Here is a 16,891-nt window from a genome sequence, read left to right on the forward strand (position 1 = left end):
CTTTTGGAACCTTCAAAAGAGGATTGGATATTTATTTGAAGAGAACCAATTTGCAATACTGCAGGGCTGAAGCTGGGTTGTGAGACTAAACTGGACAGCTCGTTCAAAGAATAGCACAGACACAACAGAACGTACATGCTGTAGGATTCTCTGATTCAGTGATTCTCAGGGTCTGTGTCTTTTCTGCAAGACGTTTCAAGCAACAGGGTTGGTATTGGCAAACACATTTGTGTCAAGTGTCACCAACTTACTTTGTTCAATAACAACTCTGATTTAGATAGTGGCTTTAACGTAATAAAACAATTGAAGCACTTTACAGAAATGGTACAAAGCAAAGGGTGACACAGAGCCACAAAAGGAGATGTGAAGACAGGTGACCTAAAGCTTGGTCAAAGTGGTTACATTTTTTAAAAAAAGGTAATTTATTGAAGGTAGTCCAGAGGAACAGTCAATAACACAAAACAATATCGAACACTATTAGCAGTGCATAAAACACTATGGCAATATAACACATCGAAAACACCTCATATACACAAATACAGCAGCCACACCTTCAAAAATTTTAAAGTACAAAATAAAATAACCCCCTTACCCCTTAATAACCAATAGTTGCTATACCCCGTCCCCTCCCCTACTTCCCGCGCCCCCTCCGTCCACTCCTGACGTTCTGACACTTCTTGAAAAAGTCGATGAACAGCATTCATCTCACGAAGAACCCCTCATCCACACCTCTAATGGTGAACTTAATTCTCTCCAAATGAGGAAACTCAGCAAGGTCCCGCACCATGACCCGATATTTGATGTATCCGAGGACCGCCAGTTTAGCAACATTCTCCTGCGGGGTGGCAGGAAAGCAAAAGCCTCAACCCTGGCCTCCTTCCGCACCAAAACACCCAGATCCGCAGACACTCCAAAAATAGCTACCCATGGAGATGGTCCGATCCAAAATTGGTTGGGTTCTGGGAGGGAGTCACGGAAGTATTGTCTCAAGACAGGACTTGAGACTTGAGACAATTCATACCTCTTTAACCTGTGATTATCCCTCTCTCCAGTTGCTCCGTCTGGATCTGTAAAGACTTAATTACCCGCAAAGACTCACATTCAAAGTATCGTCTTGCATCATTGACTTTGTCTGTATATATGTTTCTGGGACCCACCTCTTCATTCACCTGAGGAAGGTGTGCTTCAAAAGCTAATGATTTGAAACAAACCTGGTGGACTTTAACCTGGTGTTGTAAGACTTCTTAACATCCTTCAAAGTACTGAGTGTCTTGGAAATATAGCACTTTTTGCCACAGTTCTTGCATGTATTTGTTCTACTCCAGCATTCCCCCGCTGAATGTCCAACCTGAGTACATCAGTGACATGGTTGCAGCCTTGTTCCTTGTGGTATCCATTTTGTGGATCTTCACTTCAGCTCCTATCAATGAAGCTTCTGCTGTTGCTAGCCCCATAGATGTGGCAACTTCCACAGCAGCTTTTACAGTTAAATCACTTTCAATAAGTAGCTTCCTTTGAATATCTTCACTGCTGAGTCCACAAACCAGCCTACCATGAAGACTACCATCAAGTATTGCGCCAAATTTGCAGTATTTTTCTAACTTTCTTAAAGTCGCTATGAATTGTAAAATGCTTTCACCTTCTTCCCGATGACAATGGTGAAACCTTAACCTTTGCAATTACCAATGGTCTTGGAGAGAAATGCCCTTCTAAAATTTTCGTTAGTTCAATGCAGGTTTTTTTCTCCTGTTTTGCTGGGTGAACTAAATTTTATAGCAGCATAAAAGTTTTACACCCTACTGAACTGAGAAATCTTTTTTCCTCTGATGTTTGATTCGCTGTGAGAAATAATTGGAATCTTTCCTCATATGAGTTCCAAATCTCATAATCTTCATCAAATGTATCCATGGTGCCCATTTTCCCTGCCATTTCAGATCCCAGCTCCAAGAGTCTATACTTCAATTAACTTCCTCTCTTCCCATTCTTTTGATGTATGGCACAAATAATCCTCCTATCCACAAAGCAACTTTGAATTTTTTTTTTGACTGACTGCGGTTTGACTTTTCTTCCTGAGTAGTGGCCAGTGCAGAGTCGTCAGACTAATGAATCCCCGTTCCCAGCAGCCCATTAAGCTTTGCCACATGCATAGTCCCTAGTCCCTATAGTCCAGACCCTACCTGTGGTGATATGCCAGTAGATAATATTACATGTACTCAGCAGAGTGACCTCCCACCAGCAGGATGACCTCCCATCAGCAGGGGGAGTCTGATATAAGTCAGGTGATTTCCGGCTACCAGGGGAAGGTTGTAAGGCGTACATGAGGACAGTTGTGCATAAGGATAGTTCCAGGAGAGTCTAATATAACACTATGATAACTTGGTCTGTATCAGGTGGTTACCTTACCACGTGTGCATTAATAAATCTTAGTTCAGGCTAAGTCACCAGCAGTTCTGTAGATTCATTGCAAGACAAAGAACACGGAACGCAACATCACCTATTTGAATGGCAAGCCAGGTTTTGAACTGCAGTTCTTCTTACTCATGGTGGTAATCAATGTTTTAAAAAAAAAACATTCAGCATCAGTAGCTTTGCTTCATCCGTTGTGTGTGAGTCCGGTCTCGGTAATCTTTCACTGATCTCTACTCCGACTGTTTTTGTCGATGAATTCCATCTCCCAGCGATTTGTTTCTTGCCTCAATCCTCATTGTCAGTTTTCTCTTTTGTTATATTTCTTTGTTAGCTGCAGAGAAAATAGGTACAGAGATGCCCACACTCTGGATTCTTTCAAACACGATGAGAGGTATCAAGTAAAAATGGGAAAATATGTAATTTGAAACATGGAAGTCTGGCAAAACCTGACCTGAGGGTACATGAGAAAATGGAGGAAAAAAATCCCACGAAGGGTTAACAGCAGCTGCAAAAGAAGGTTTTGAAATGCAGATACCCTTTATCAAACAGGCATTAAGAAAACAGCTTGTGACTGCTCAAGCTGTAAAACTGATGCCTGTCTTTCAAGTCACAGAAGGTTGAACTTTTAGTTATATGGAAAGAAACAATATTTCACACCTTCTTTGAAATTAATTATTTTAGTAAGCAGCTAAAAAAGAATTGCCAGGATCTTCAGTTGAATTGGGTGACAAATGTTTAGGTGTGAAATCCTGCTGACACTAGTTGAATATGGGAAGCTGGAGACAACGTGTCCACGAGAACACAGGTTAACCCCAAATCGGAGTCAGAGTTCTGACAAGCTAAGAACACTATTTGGTAATAAAGAAACTTTAGAAGTGACAGCGACCAGATGTATCACCCCTCTAGGATCAAAGCACTTTTGAACATCACAAGGGAAAAAATGTAATCAGAGTTCGATGAGCTAAAGTCATGCTCAACATGAATACATAGTCGTGTTAGAAGTAATTAAGATTATAGGAACCTTGAACAATCAAGAGCAAAACAAAGTTACTTTATGATAATGTCATGTAAACTGTATAACTGTGGTAAGGGAAATATAAACCCTAAATTGGTAACAGCCAGCAGAGTCAGCTCTCATAGCTGCCCTTGGTCATGGGAAGGATAGAACACAGAAACCAAGCAGAACAGCGAATCCATCTGAGGAAGACCAAAAGTTAAAGAAGAAAGGGGCCTCACGGTAGCATGGTGGTTAGCATCAATGCTTCACAGCTCCAGGGTCCCAGGTTCGATTCCCGGATGGGTCACTGTCTGTGTGGAGTCTGCACGTCCTCCCCGTGTGTGCGTGGGTTTCCTCCGGGTGCTCCGGTTTCCTCCCACAGTCCAAAGATGTGCGGGTTAGGTGGATTGGCCATGCTAAAATTGCCCGTAGTGTAAGGTTAATGGGGGGATTGTTGGGTTACAGGTTACGTGGGTTTAAGTAGGGTGATCATTGTTCGGCACAACATCGAGGGCCGAAGGGCCTGTTCTGTGCTGTACTGTTCTATGTTCTATAAAGATTGTCAAGGCAGACCTGAAGGTCTTTTCAACCAACCAGGAGAATCCAGAAGCAAGATCTTTTTACTTTTCTGTAAAGACAGTGATTGCATCTTTTAAAAGAAAAAATATAATAATAAAATAACTTAAAGTTTAAACCTGAAACAATGGTTATCACAAAGTCTACTTTACTTACTTAGCAAAGCGGGACCCAGGATCGATGCTACTAAGTAGTAAGATATGGGTTAAACCGGGGATAACTCGAAAATATATGGTTGACCCGAATAGCACCCACCTATGTCTGCATAGCTGTCAGGGAGTGAGAATCTCTGTTCATCATTTAGAATGTCTTATTGACCCTTTTTGGTATAAAGGGAATTCTAAGAATAGTGGTGAGTTTTTTTTACTTCAGAGGGTTTATTAAGAGGTGTTGCTCATGCAGAGATGGAGAACTGCCAAATCCAAGTAAAACTCTGCTGATGTCTCCACACATCACGTGACGCTTCACCAGCAGGGATGTATTCTCTGACACAAACAGGATTTTCTTTCTGGCTTGTTGTACTTTGCAAGCCTGTGCCACATGAGATCACAGGATCCATGTTTTCTTGTCAGTTTGACTGATGAAGCAGTGAAGGACAGTTGCAATATTAATCACCTCATATCTATATGTGTACTGATTGATCTTGAAAAGCACCAGAACCAAAAACATAACATATTGGCAATGAAGACAACAGATCTTTGCATAATGCCACTCGAAAACTGAAACTAAAGTAAGGAAACTTTAATTTTCAGTTGGATTTGGACTGCACCGCAGGAAAAGGCTGGTCGTAAAATACAGGGACCTGCAGAGTTTGGACAAGAAGATACCTGCAGACTTTAAAAATAATAAACTCTAGCGTATAGTCACAAAAAATAAAGAGACTTCAAAAGGAAATGGCAATCAGAAGCACAGTTGCTTTCAATTTAAAAAACCTAGGGGAGGCAGTGGCATAGTGGTATTGTCACTGGAATAGTAATCCAGAGACCCAGGATAATAATTTGGGGACTCGGGTTCAAATCCCACCACAGCAGGTGAATAAAATATCTGGAATTAAAAGTCTGATGACCATGAAACCATTGTCGATTGTCGGAAAAACCCATTTGGTTCATTAATGTCCTTTATGGGTGGCACAAGTGGATAACACTGTGGCTTCACAGTGCCAGGGTCCCAGGTTCGATTCCCCGCTGGGTCACTGTCTGTGTGGAGTCTGCACGTTCTCCCCGTGTCTGCGTGGGTTTCCTCCGGGAGCTCCGGTTTCCTCCCACAATCCAAAGACGTGCAGGTTAGGTGGATTGGCCATGATAAATTGCCCTTAGTGACCAAAAAGGTTAGGAGGGGTTATTGGGTTATGGGGATAGGGTGGAAGTGAGGGCTTAAGTGGGTCGGTGCAGACCCGATGGGCCGAATGGCCTCCTTCTGCACTGTATGTTCTATGTTCTAAAAGAACTGGTAAAAAGAAATTACTGGTGAAAAATAATGGGTCCCGATTGAATCAAGAGCCCACAGGGATTCCTGAAACGTAGGAAATATAGAGTCCCTGCTGCATACAGAGGGGAAAAAGCCAACCTCTTGAATCGCCCAGAACAAAAGGGTAGAGATTGTTGCTGGGCTTAATGAGCAGATTCTTGTAAATCTCTTCTGTATTCTCTCCAGAGCATTCCTGTAATGTAGTGGCTAGAACTGAACACAAAATTCCAGCTGTGGCCTAACCAGCATTTATACACTTCCAGCACTACATCCCTGCTTCTGTATCCTATACCTCATGCAATAAAGGAAAGCATTCCATATGCTTTCTTTACCATCTTATCCACTGCCCTGCCACCTTTTGGGACCTGTGGATGTGCACTCCATGGTATCCAACTTTTACAAATTGAATTCCATTTGCCACTTTTCCACCTACTCAACCAAATCATGTTTGTCATTCTGGAGCCATAGATACATAGATACAAAGAAGATAGGAGCAGGAGGAGACCTTTTGCCCTTTGAGCCTGCTTCGCCATTCATCAGGATCATGACTGATCATCCAACTCAGCCGCCTAATCCTGCTTTCTCCCCATAGCCTTTGATCCCGTTCTACCCAAGTTCTATATCCAGCCGCCTCTTGAATATATTCAAAGTTTTAGCATCAACTACTTCCTGTGGTAATGAATTCCACAGGCTCACCACTCTTTGGGTGAAGAAATGTCTCCTTATCTCTGTCCGATATGGTTTACCCTGAATCCTCAGACTGTGACCCCTGGTTCTGGACACAGCCATCAGTGGTAACATCTCCCCTGCATCTACCCTGTCTAGTCCTGTTAGAATTTTATAAGTCTCTATGAGATACCCCCTCATTCTTCTGAACTCCAGCGAGAACAATCTCAACCAAGTCAATCTCTACTCATATGACAGTCCTGCCATCCCTGGAATCAGTCTGGTAAACCTTTGCTGCACTCCCTCAAGAGCAAGAACATCCTTCCTCAGAGAAGGAGACCAAAACTGCACACAGTATTCCAAGTGTGGCCTCACCAAGGCCCTGTACAATTGTAGCAACACATCCTTGCTTCTATACTCGAAACCTCTTGCAATGAAGGCCAACATACCATTAGCCTTCTTTACCGCCTGCTGCACCTGCATGCTCACCTTCAGTGAATGGTGCACAAGGACACCCAGGTCCCGCTGCACACTCTCCTCTCCCAATTTACAACCATTCAGGTAGTAATCTGTCTTCCTATTTTTGCTTCCAAAATGAATAATCTCACACTTATCCAAATTATACTGCATTTGCCATTGGTTTGCCCACTCGCCCAACCTGTCCAGATCTTGCTGTAGGATCCCTGCATCCTCGTCACAATTCATCCTCCCATCTAATTTGGTATCATCTGCAAACTTTGAGATGTTACATTTTGTTCCCTCGTCCAAATCATTAATATATATTGTGAATAGCTGGGGTCCCAGCACCGATCCCGGTGGTACCCCACTGGTTACTGCCTGCCAATTTGAAAAGGACCCATTAATCCCTACTCTTTGTTTACTCTCCGCTAACCAGTTTTCTATCCACCTCAATACATTTCCCCCAATCCCATGCGCTTTAATTTTCCACAATAATCTCTTATGCAGGACTTTGTCAAACGCCTTCTGAAAGTCCAATTTTATCACATTGACTCGCTCCCCCTTGTCGACTGTACTGGTTACCTCTTCAAAGAATTCCAACAGATTTGTCAAGCATGATTTTCCCTTCATAAATCCATGCTGACTCTGACTGATCTTGCCACTGCTTTCTAAATGTTCCGCTATAAAGTCCTTGATAATGGATTCATGCATTTTCCCCACTACTGATGTTAGGCTTACAGATCTATAATTCCCTGCTTTCTCTCTCCCTCCCTTTTTGAATATCGGAGTGACGTGAGCTACTCTCCAATCTGCAGGGACAGTTCCAGAGTCTATAGAATCCTGGAAGATGACCACCAATGCATCCACTATTTCCAGAGCCACCTCCTTAAGCACTCTGGGATGCAGATTCTCAGGCCCTGGGGATTTATCCGCCTTTTCCCAGCACCATTCCTCTACTAATGTTGATCTCCCTCAGTTCTTCCCTCTCACTAAACCTTTCATTCTCCAACATTTCTGGGATCTGATTTGTGTCCTCATTTGTGAAGACAGAACCAAAGTATGTATTTAATTGCTCAGCCATTGCTTTGTCCCTTATTCTGCATTCCCCTGTTTCTGTCTGTAGTGGGCCTACATTTCTCTTTGCCAATCTCTTTCTCTTCACATATCTGTTGAAACTCTCAGTGTCAGTCTTTATGTTCCTGCAAGCTTCCTTTCATACTGTACTTTCCCCTTCTTAATCAATCCCTTCGTCCTTCTTTGCTGAATTCTAAACTGCTCCCAATTCTCAGACCTATTATTTTTCTTGGCCAATCTGTATGCTTCTTCCTTGTATCGGATACTACTTCTAATTTCCTTTGTAAGCCATGGATTGGTCCTCTTACCCCCTTTGCTTTTGTGCCAGACAGGAATGAACAGTTGCTGTAGTTCCTCCATGCGTTCCTTGAATGTTTGCCATTGTCTATCCACTGTCAGCCCTTTAAGTAACTCTCCCCAATCTACCAAGGCCAACTCTTGCCTCGTATCCTCATAGTTCCCTTGATTAAGATTCAGCACCCTAGTCTCCAAATCAACTACTTCACTCTCCAACTTGATAAAAAATTCTATCATGTTCTGGTCGCTCATCCCCAAGGGGTCTTGTACAGCCAGATTGGCAATGATTCCCTTCTCATTACACAGTACCCAGTCTAAGATGGCCTGCTCTCTAGTTGGTTCCTCCACATATTGGTCAAGAAAACCGTATGCACACCAGGAATTCCTCCTCTACGGCATTGTGGCTAATTTGATTTGCCCAATCTATGCGAAGATTAAAATCACCCATGATCACCGATATTCCCTTATTACATGCATCTCTCATTTCTTGTTTAATGCCATTCCGAACCTCACCAGTGCAGTTTGGGGGTCTATATATGACACCCACTAATGGTTTTTGTCCCTTGGTATTTCTCAATTCTACCCATACAGATTCCCCATTGTCAGAGCTAATATCCTTTCTCACTATTGTGTTAATTTCCTCTTTAACCAGCAGTGCCACGCCACCACCTTTTCTTTTATGCCTGTTCTTCCTAAATACTGAGAACTCTGGGACATTCAGTTCCCATCCCTGTTCACCCTGCAGCCATGTCTCCGTAATCTCAATTATATCATACCCATTTATATCTATCTGCGCGATTAGTTCATTCACTTTATTGCAAATGCCGTGCATTAAGGCACAGAGCCTTTAAGTTTGTCTTTTTCACAATGCTTATCTTGCTCCCAATATTTTTCTCTACTGCCCTGTATCTAGTGAGGATTGAAACATTATCCTTAGGGCATCTATTATTTCATCCCTGGCTTCCTTTAACAGCCTGGGATACAATCCATACTTTCAATAACCTACCTTTCTGACTGTCAGACCTGAACATTGACTTTGACTACCAACTCCACGGAATGGTTGGAACTGTAACATTGATTGATTCATCCTCATCAAAGACCCTCACTCATTTGGCTTTACTGGTGGATTCTGTGATACTTGCAAACTTTCAGTTTCTTTGTGACTTTTATTCTCTTTCTGACATTCACTTTGGACTGCAGGAGGAATTTGGACTATAAAAGGATTATTATGCTCTTCTTTCATCAGATTTTCTGTTTCAAGCAAATAGTCTACATGACACTAATGGAGACTCTCTCCGATCTTCACCAGCTATGCGAATGTGCCCAGTCCCTTTACAAAAATGCCAGTCAGATACTCATCACCTTGGTGGTTTCTCATCATGATCTTCTAACCAGTTTTTTGCCTGGTTTCTCATGATTCATCTTCACTTTGTCTTGTTTTCCCTTACTTTGCTATTGATGTCAGTCTTAATTAAACTAAAGCTTGTACAAGGACCATGTTTAAACATTAATGTGTAAGGTAAGCATCCTGTTGTAAACTGCGGGATTATTTATTTATTTATTTTATTTACAGCATAGAAGGAGGGTCTTTGGCCCATTGTGTCCACACCTGCTCCCAAAAGAGCTACCCAGTTAGTCCCATCCTCCAGCCCTATCTCCATAGCTCTCTAAATTAATCTCTTCCAAATATGCATTCTGGAAGAGAACAGAAAATTGTCTATCCTGTCTCAAAGAAGGAATTAGAGGTCACTGCCTAACTGCCTAACTCTATACACGATGGCTGCCTCTTAAATGGAAGCAGCAGAGAAAAAAAGTGAAAGCAAATACTTTCGCAAAGACCTCTTCACAGTCTGTACATTTCTTGATTTTGACCATTGGATGCCATGTGCTATGGCGGTACAAAAGTATGTTTAGCTCCATTCTTACTCAGAAGTACGCCAAACTCTTCTGACATCAACTGTGAACAATTATCTGACGGTGGCACAGTGGTTAGCACCGTTGCTTCACCGTGCCAGGGACCCGGGTTCGATTCCAAGCTTGGGTCACTGTCTGCGCGGAGTCTGCACATTCTCCCCATGTCTCCGAGAGTTTCCTCCGGGTGCTCCAATTTCCTCCCACAAGTCCTGAAAGACATGCTTGTTAGGTGAATTGGACATTCTGAATTCTCCCTCAGTGCACCTGAACAGGCACCGGAGTGTGGCGACTTGGGCATTTTCACAGTGACTTCATTGCAGTGTTTTTTAAAAAATAAATTTAGTGTACCCAATCATTTTTCCAATTAAGGGGCAATTTAGCGTGGCCAATCCACCTAGCTTGCACGTTTTTGGGTTGTGGGGGCGAAACCCACGCAGACACGGGGAGAACGTGCAAACTCCACACGGACAGTGACCCAGAGCCGGGATCGAACCTGGGACCTCAGTGCCGTGAGGTGGTTGTGCTAACCACTAGGCCACCGTGCTGCCCTTCATTGCAGTGTTAATGTAAACCTACTTATTACACTAATAAAGATTGTTATTATTATTATCAAAACCTCTGGCAATCCCATAAGTTGCAAACCAACCTCTCAAGACCTCAATAGCTTCAGCACATGTAGTATTTGAAAATAACTCAACATTTATACATTTGATGTAGTTTTTTTAATCAAATGTATTTTATTACAAACATGTATCAAAACAGGTTCCGCGAACAAGCACCCTGGGAAACATGCTTCCCGACAATCAACTATACAGTCTGTACAGATTTGTCCTCTTTTTCAACCCCCCCCCCCTCTCCCCTGCGATGAACAGCCGCTCAAATACGGTCACAAACATCCTTCACCTTTCCTCAACCCCCTGAAGAGCCCCTTAACTCATACTTTATCTTCTCTAATCTCAGGAAGTCGTACAGGTCACCCAACCAAGCCGTTACCCCCGATGGCGATGCCGACCGCCACTCCAGCAAAATTCGCTGCCGTGCAATCAGAGAGGCGAAGGCCATGACATCGGCCTTCCTCCTCTCCGTGAGCTTTGGCTTCTCTGAGGCCCCAAATATCACCACCACTATCCTCCTCCTCCTCCACTATCCTGGCTAAGAATGCGCACACTCCTGCCCAGAATCTTCCCAATTTTCCGCAACCCCAAAACATGTGCGTGTGATTTGCTGGCCCCTGCCCACACCTCTCAATCCATTTGATATAGTTGTCAAAACAAGGTACTCTCTCCATTCCACTTCAAAAACAAATCAACGTGCCCATGGTTTTCTTGTGTTTGACTATGGAATGAATGGAACTATGGGTGGATAATTGCTCATTCTGAGACACAATTTACAACTTTATACCAATTTTTCCATATCTCCAACTGCCATTGGACAGTAAAAATAGCTGATCGCTATTGCTTTCATATGCATGCTGTTGATGAAGTTCCTAACAATCACTCACTACAGTTTGGTGGAATAATGACTTGTTAACCCCAAAACCTTAATCGACACTCAGTTCATTTATACCTGTGAAATACTCCTGCAGTTTCTATCATCACACATTTGAGGCCAATCATTCATAACATAATTGAGCACTTACTAAACACGACAACCTTGTGAGTTTCTTCATTAATTCTCAGGCAGACACTGGTCTGTAATTTGTGTGTGCAAAGTAATTTGTAGGTAACTCAGTGGCTAAGAATGAACCAGTATTCATAGGAAACCTTGAAAGAACATCTGCATTTGCATGATCTGCTGATTTATGATATTTAATCTCATACTGACAGGCCATCAAAATCAAAGTCCATCTCTGGAGTTGTGCTGTTGCTAGGGTTGGCACTCCCTTCTTTGAACTATATATGAGAATAAGGGCTTGGTGATCAGTTAAGAAAGTGAATTTGTTCTGTACAGATATTTTTGGTGCACCACATCTGATCGTCACTACCTCGCTCTCAACTTGTGAGTAATTTTGCCTTCACTTTGTTAAAGTACGCAAAATATATTCTCCAGACCTTTCCACAGCATCTTCCATTATATGAAGTAACACCACACCAAATCCTTATCGGAAGGCAACAGGCGCTAAAACAATTGTTTCTTGCATCACGGTGGGTGAAAACAGCATCACTAGTCAGTATTTTCTTCTCTTTTACCACTCACAGACCACTCCCAAACTAGTCCATCTTTGAACAGTTAATACAGTGGGGAGAATGAGTCAGCTACGCCAGGGAAGAATGATATAGAACAATGCCTTTGATTATTCTAAGTTGTTCTTTGTTCTCTGGTCTGTTTGCATTGAAAATCATAGAATCATAAAATTATAGAATTTACAGTGCATCGATGTGGGAGCAGGTGAAGCGGCCTCATGTCAGGGCACAAGTTTAGGAGCACTGGTAATGGCACCTCTGCCATCTTGCCAGCCCGGTACTCCACAAGCCCAGTGATAGTGGCAGTTTGGAGACAGTATCGGAAGCATGTGGGAGTGGAGGGAGCGTCGGTGTGGGTTCCAATTTGTGGTAATCATCGGTTGGACCGGGAAGGATGAATGGGGCGTTTCGGAGGTGACAGAGAGCAGGGATTGAGAGGCTGGGGGATGTGTTTATTGATGGGAGCTTTCCCTGTATGGAGGATCTGGAAGAGAAGTTTGAGTTGCCGGGAGGGAATGGGTTTCGTTATCTGCAGGTGAGGGATTTTGTGCGAAGGCAGGTTTTGACTTTTCTGCTTCTACCGCCGCAGTGGACACAGGACAAGGTAGTCTCTAGAACAGGGGTGGGTGAGGGGAAGTTTTTGGAAATCTATAAAGAACTTATAGAGTGGGAGGAAACCCAGATAGGTGAGCTAAAGCGTAAATGGGAAGATGAGCTGGGAGGGGAGGTAGAGGCGGGTCTGTGGGAGGAGGCCCTGAGCAGAGTCAACGCGACCTCATCATGTGCCAGGCTCAGCCTGATACAATTCGAAGTGGTTCGCCGGGCACACATGGCGGTGGCCCGGATGAGCATGTTTTTTGGGATGGAGGATGGGTGCGTGAGGTGTGCAGAAGTACCCGCAAATCATGTCCACGTGTTTTGGCATGTCCGAAGCTCAGGGGATTCTGGCAGGAATTTGCCGATGTTATGCCCACAGTATTAAAAACAAGGGTGGCGCTGAGTCCAGAGGTGGCGATTTTTGGAGTGTCAGAAGACCCGGGAGTTCAGGGGGCGAGAAAGGCCGATGTTTTGGCCTTTGCCTCCTTCGTAGCCTGGAGACGGATCTTACTAGCGTGGAGGAACTCGAAGCCCCTAAAATCAGGAATATGGGTTAGCGACATGGCTGGGTTTCTCAGGCTTGCGAAAATTAAGTTCACCCTAAGTGAATGTTAGGGTTCGTTTGGAGGTGGCAGCCATTTATCGACTTTTTCGGGGAAAACTACACTGTTAGCAGATTCGATAAGAGTGGGGAGTGAGAGAGTAAGGGGGGGGGGGGGGGAGTTGCGTTATTTGTGTCTAGCTTAGACGGGATCAGTGGGAGATGGACGGGTGTGTTAGGCACTGAATTATGTTTACATTTATATTTGTATTTTTTGTTGTTATAAAACTATAAATGCCTTAATAAAATGTTTGTTACAATAAAATATAATTTACAGTGCAGAAGGAGGCCATTCGGCATTGGCCCTTGGAAAGAGCACCCTACTTAAGCCCACACCTTCACCCTATCCCCGTAACCCAGCAACCCCTCCTAACCTTTTTGGACTGTGGGAGGAACCCGGAACATCCGGAGCAAACACAGGCGGACATGGGGAAAACGTGCAGATTCCACACAGACAGTGATCCAAGCCGGAATCGAACCTGGGACCTTGGAGCTGTGAAGCAACAGTGCTACCCACCATGCCACTCGCTTTTGATAGCGGATCCTTTCAACACTCTCCTGTGTTAGGTGGATACCTTCATCATCTACTTGGTGACTGTTATAACCTGCCTGATTACTCCTGGCTAGGGACTAATCCCACAATCCTTACTGAGTATGAGCTTCCCCAATGAGGGGGTAGAGAAATTATTAGCAGTCACCTGCATAAATAGAGCTGGCCTGTGTGGAACCAGCTAGAGAGGAGTGAGCAGTGGTGGAGTACTGCTGCTGTTGTATTTATGTAATTGTAAATAAAGTTATTTTTTAAGATTCTACAAACTCGTGCTGGATTCTTTGTGGCCCACATAAAACTGGCGATGAGGGTTAAAGTGGATAGCTGTCTACACTGCTGAAGCCACCTCCCTGGATTTTTGTTGGATACAGGTTGGAAGTTTTTTTTCTATTACACCATGCTTCTGTATGGACGTTTGGATGTCTTTGATGCTGCGCCGGAAAGCTGGAACCAGTACGCACAACGGATGCGTTACTATTTCCGGGCAAACAACATCACCGAAAATGAGCCCCAGGTGGTCATTTTACTCAACCCCTGTGGCCCGCATATTTCTGGAGTGATTAGGAGCCTTCCGTACCCAGCTGCGCTGCACACCAAGACGTTTGATGAACTTGTGATCTTGGTGGGGCAACATTTTAACCCAACCCCGTCCAGGATAGTCCAGCATTACCAGTTTAATACCGCTGAGAGGATCCCAAGAGAATCCTTGCTACCCAGTTTCTACCCAGGCTACGCACCACGCAGAGTCCAGGAGTACTGTGACTATGGCGAGACTTTGTCAGAAATGTGACCCGACCGTTTGGTTTGCGGTATTAACAATGCGGATACCCAGAGAAAGTTGTTAGCCCTGAGCCAACATTGACTTTTCAACAGGCCATTCAGATAGTATTGTCCCAAGAGAGCGCAGAATGGGGGGTGCAGGGGCTACAGGGAAAGGATGTGCATGACTTGGGCACAACTCCTTCCATCCAAAAGCGTCTCCCCGTACCCCTGCCGTACCTTGGGGGGGGCAGCGTCCGGGTCGATGCCAGTGGCCGCCGGATGTTCCTCCCTGATGGGAGCCTTCTCTAGACCCAATGGATGAGGAGACATGTCAGTGTCAGACTTGTAGGCGCCGACCCCGTCATGGACGCCGGCCCTGGGGGCACCAGATGCGCCGTCGTTCCGACCAAAACTGGGGCCAGCCGAGGGGCCGTACCTTTCATTTGGATGAACCTGCGGTGACTACTCCCGAGGACGTGAAGACGGAGGATGATTGCCTGCAGCTGCAATGTGTGGCTGCTCCCCGCATGGTGCCCATTAAGGTGACAGTACGGGTCAATGATCACCCGCTTGAGATGGAGTTGGACACTGGCGAAGCGGTCTCTGTGATTGCTCAGAGGACATTCGACCACATCAAGCAGGGTATACACACCCTTACATTGACCGATACACAAACCAGGTTGGCCACCTATGCGGGCATTTTCCTCCAAGCTGTCAGAAGTTAGCATGGAAGACGGTATCCTCTTGTGGGGGGCGCGTCTGGTCATCCCAGAATAAGGACAGGAGCTGATACTAAAGGACCTCCACAATGATCATCCGGGTCCGACCAAAATGAAAATGTTGGCCCGGAGTTATGTCTGGTGACCAGGCCTGGATGCGGACATTGAGAAGGTGGCCAAACTCCTCCATTTGCCAGGAGCATCAGAAGCTTCTGCTGGCCATGCCCCTTTTGCACCCCACACCACACCTCATAAGGGAAGGGCACCCCCAGGCCGATCCCTGGCATGGGCAAAATGTCACATTGGCATTTTGGTCTGTCAGGCTAGCACTCTCAGGGTGGCAGGCTGACAATGCCATGGTGGCATCAGGGCTCCATGCTGTCCAGAGCCAGACCACTCAGAATCCCGATCACTTAGGAGATCCCTCCAAGTGCCAGTACACCTGGTCTATGCTTGTGAAGACTGGCACTCACCTGGAGTCTCCAAGGCATGAGAATTAGATCCCACGTTTTGGGTAACTCCGGTGAGTGCATATTTAAGTGAGCCTTACTGCACACTTCAATATGCACGTTTAGGTCCCACCCATTGTGGGAAGGATCCAAATCATGATGACTCACAAGATCCTGTTAGATCTCGCAAGGCATGGCTAGCTGCGTAAATCTTACGAGATTTACTGGCTGCACCACATCCTGACTCGGGCGCAACACGGCCATTAGATCACGGCCCTGATTTTATAATTTAGCCTTCTTTGCTTAAAGAACCCTTACTCAATATCAGACGTATTCTTACTGGGACCCCTGCTGTAAGTAATTCAGCCCCGTTTAACCATATCTTCATAAACCAGTCTCTCCCCATCAGGGAAGCTTTGTTCCCTCCAACTGCAACCAATGGCAAGCATAATGACAATGCATCATATTCCACCCTGACCTTTGCTTGACACAAGACGAGACTACTGTTATTGGAATAGCTAGTCAGTTTCATTTTAAAAAAATATTTTTATTCGCCATATTTTCATCATTTTTGCCATCCAAAAACAGGGAAACAACAACAAAACCCCAACAATGTAAAACCTAAAATATCGACTCGTAAATCAAAAGCGAACAACAAACAAGCCCCCCCCCTCCCCCCGTGACCATCTAAAATGGCTGTCTGCAAAGGATAATGGGATTTGTGGTCAAGTTGAGACACAGACAGTACACAGCCCCTGTGTATTGTGCAAAGGAAAACCATACCGAACTGAAACTTGCACCTGTTAAAGGTCAATCACCGATTTCACCAGGACAATAGACTCAAATCAAGGAATAGCAACAGTAGCAGACTCACCAGTGCTGTTTCCCCTTATTTGGAAAGGCATACGTACTTGGGACAATGGTAACTAGGACCCGCCCAGACATCGAGGTACCCGTCCGTAATTGGCCAGAATCGATTAGGGTGATCGAGACCCTATTGATCCATTGGATCCTGAGTTAACCCCGCCCAAAAGGGCACAAAAGAGAAGAAGGATAAGAAGCCCTGTGCACTAGGAATCGGTCCCTTTTGGGACCGGCCTGTGTCCACACCAATTGCAGCATAACGACCAGCCAAGTTCAAGACCGCGATCGCTACCTCAGAGAGACGAAC

Source organism: Scyliorhinus canicula, chromosome 8 (genome assembly GCF_902713615.1).
Source record: "Scyliorhinus canicula chromosome 8, sScyCan1.1, whole genome shotgun sequence".
Taxonomy (NCBI): domain Eukaryota; kingdom Metazoa; phylum Chordata; class Chondrichthyes; order Carcharhiniformes; family Scyliorhinidae; genus Scyliorhinus; species Scyliorhinus canicula.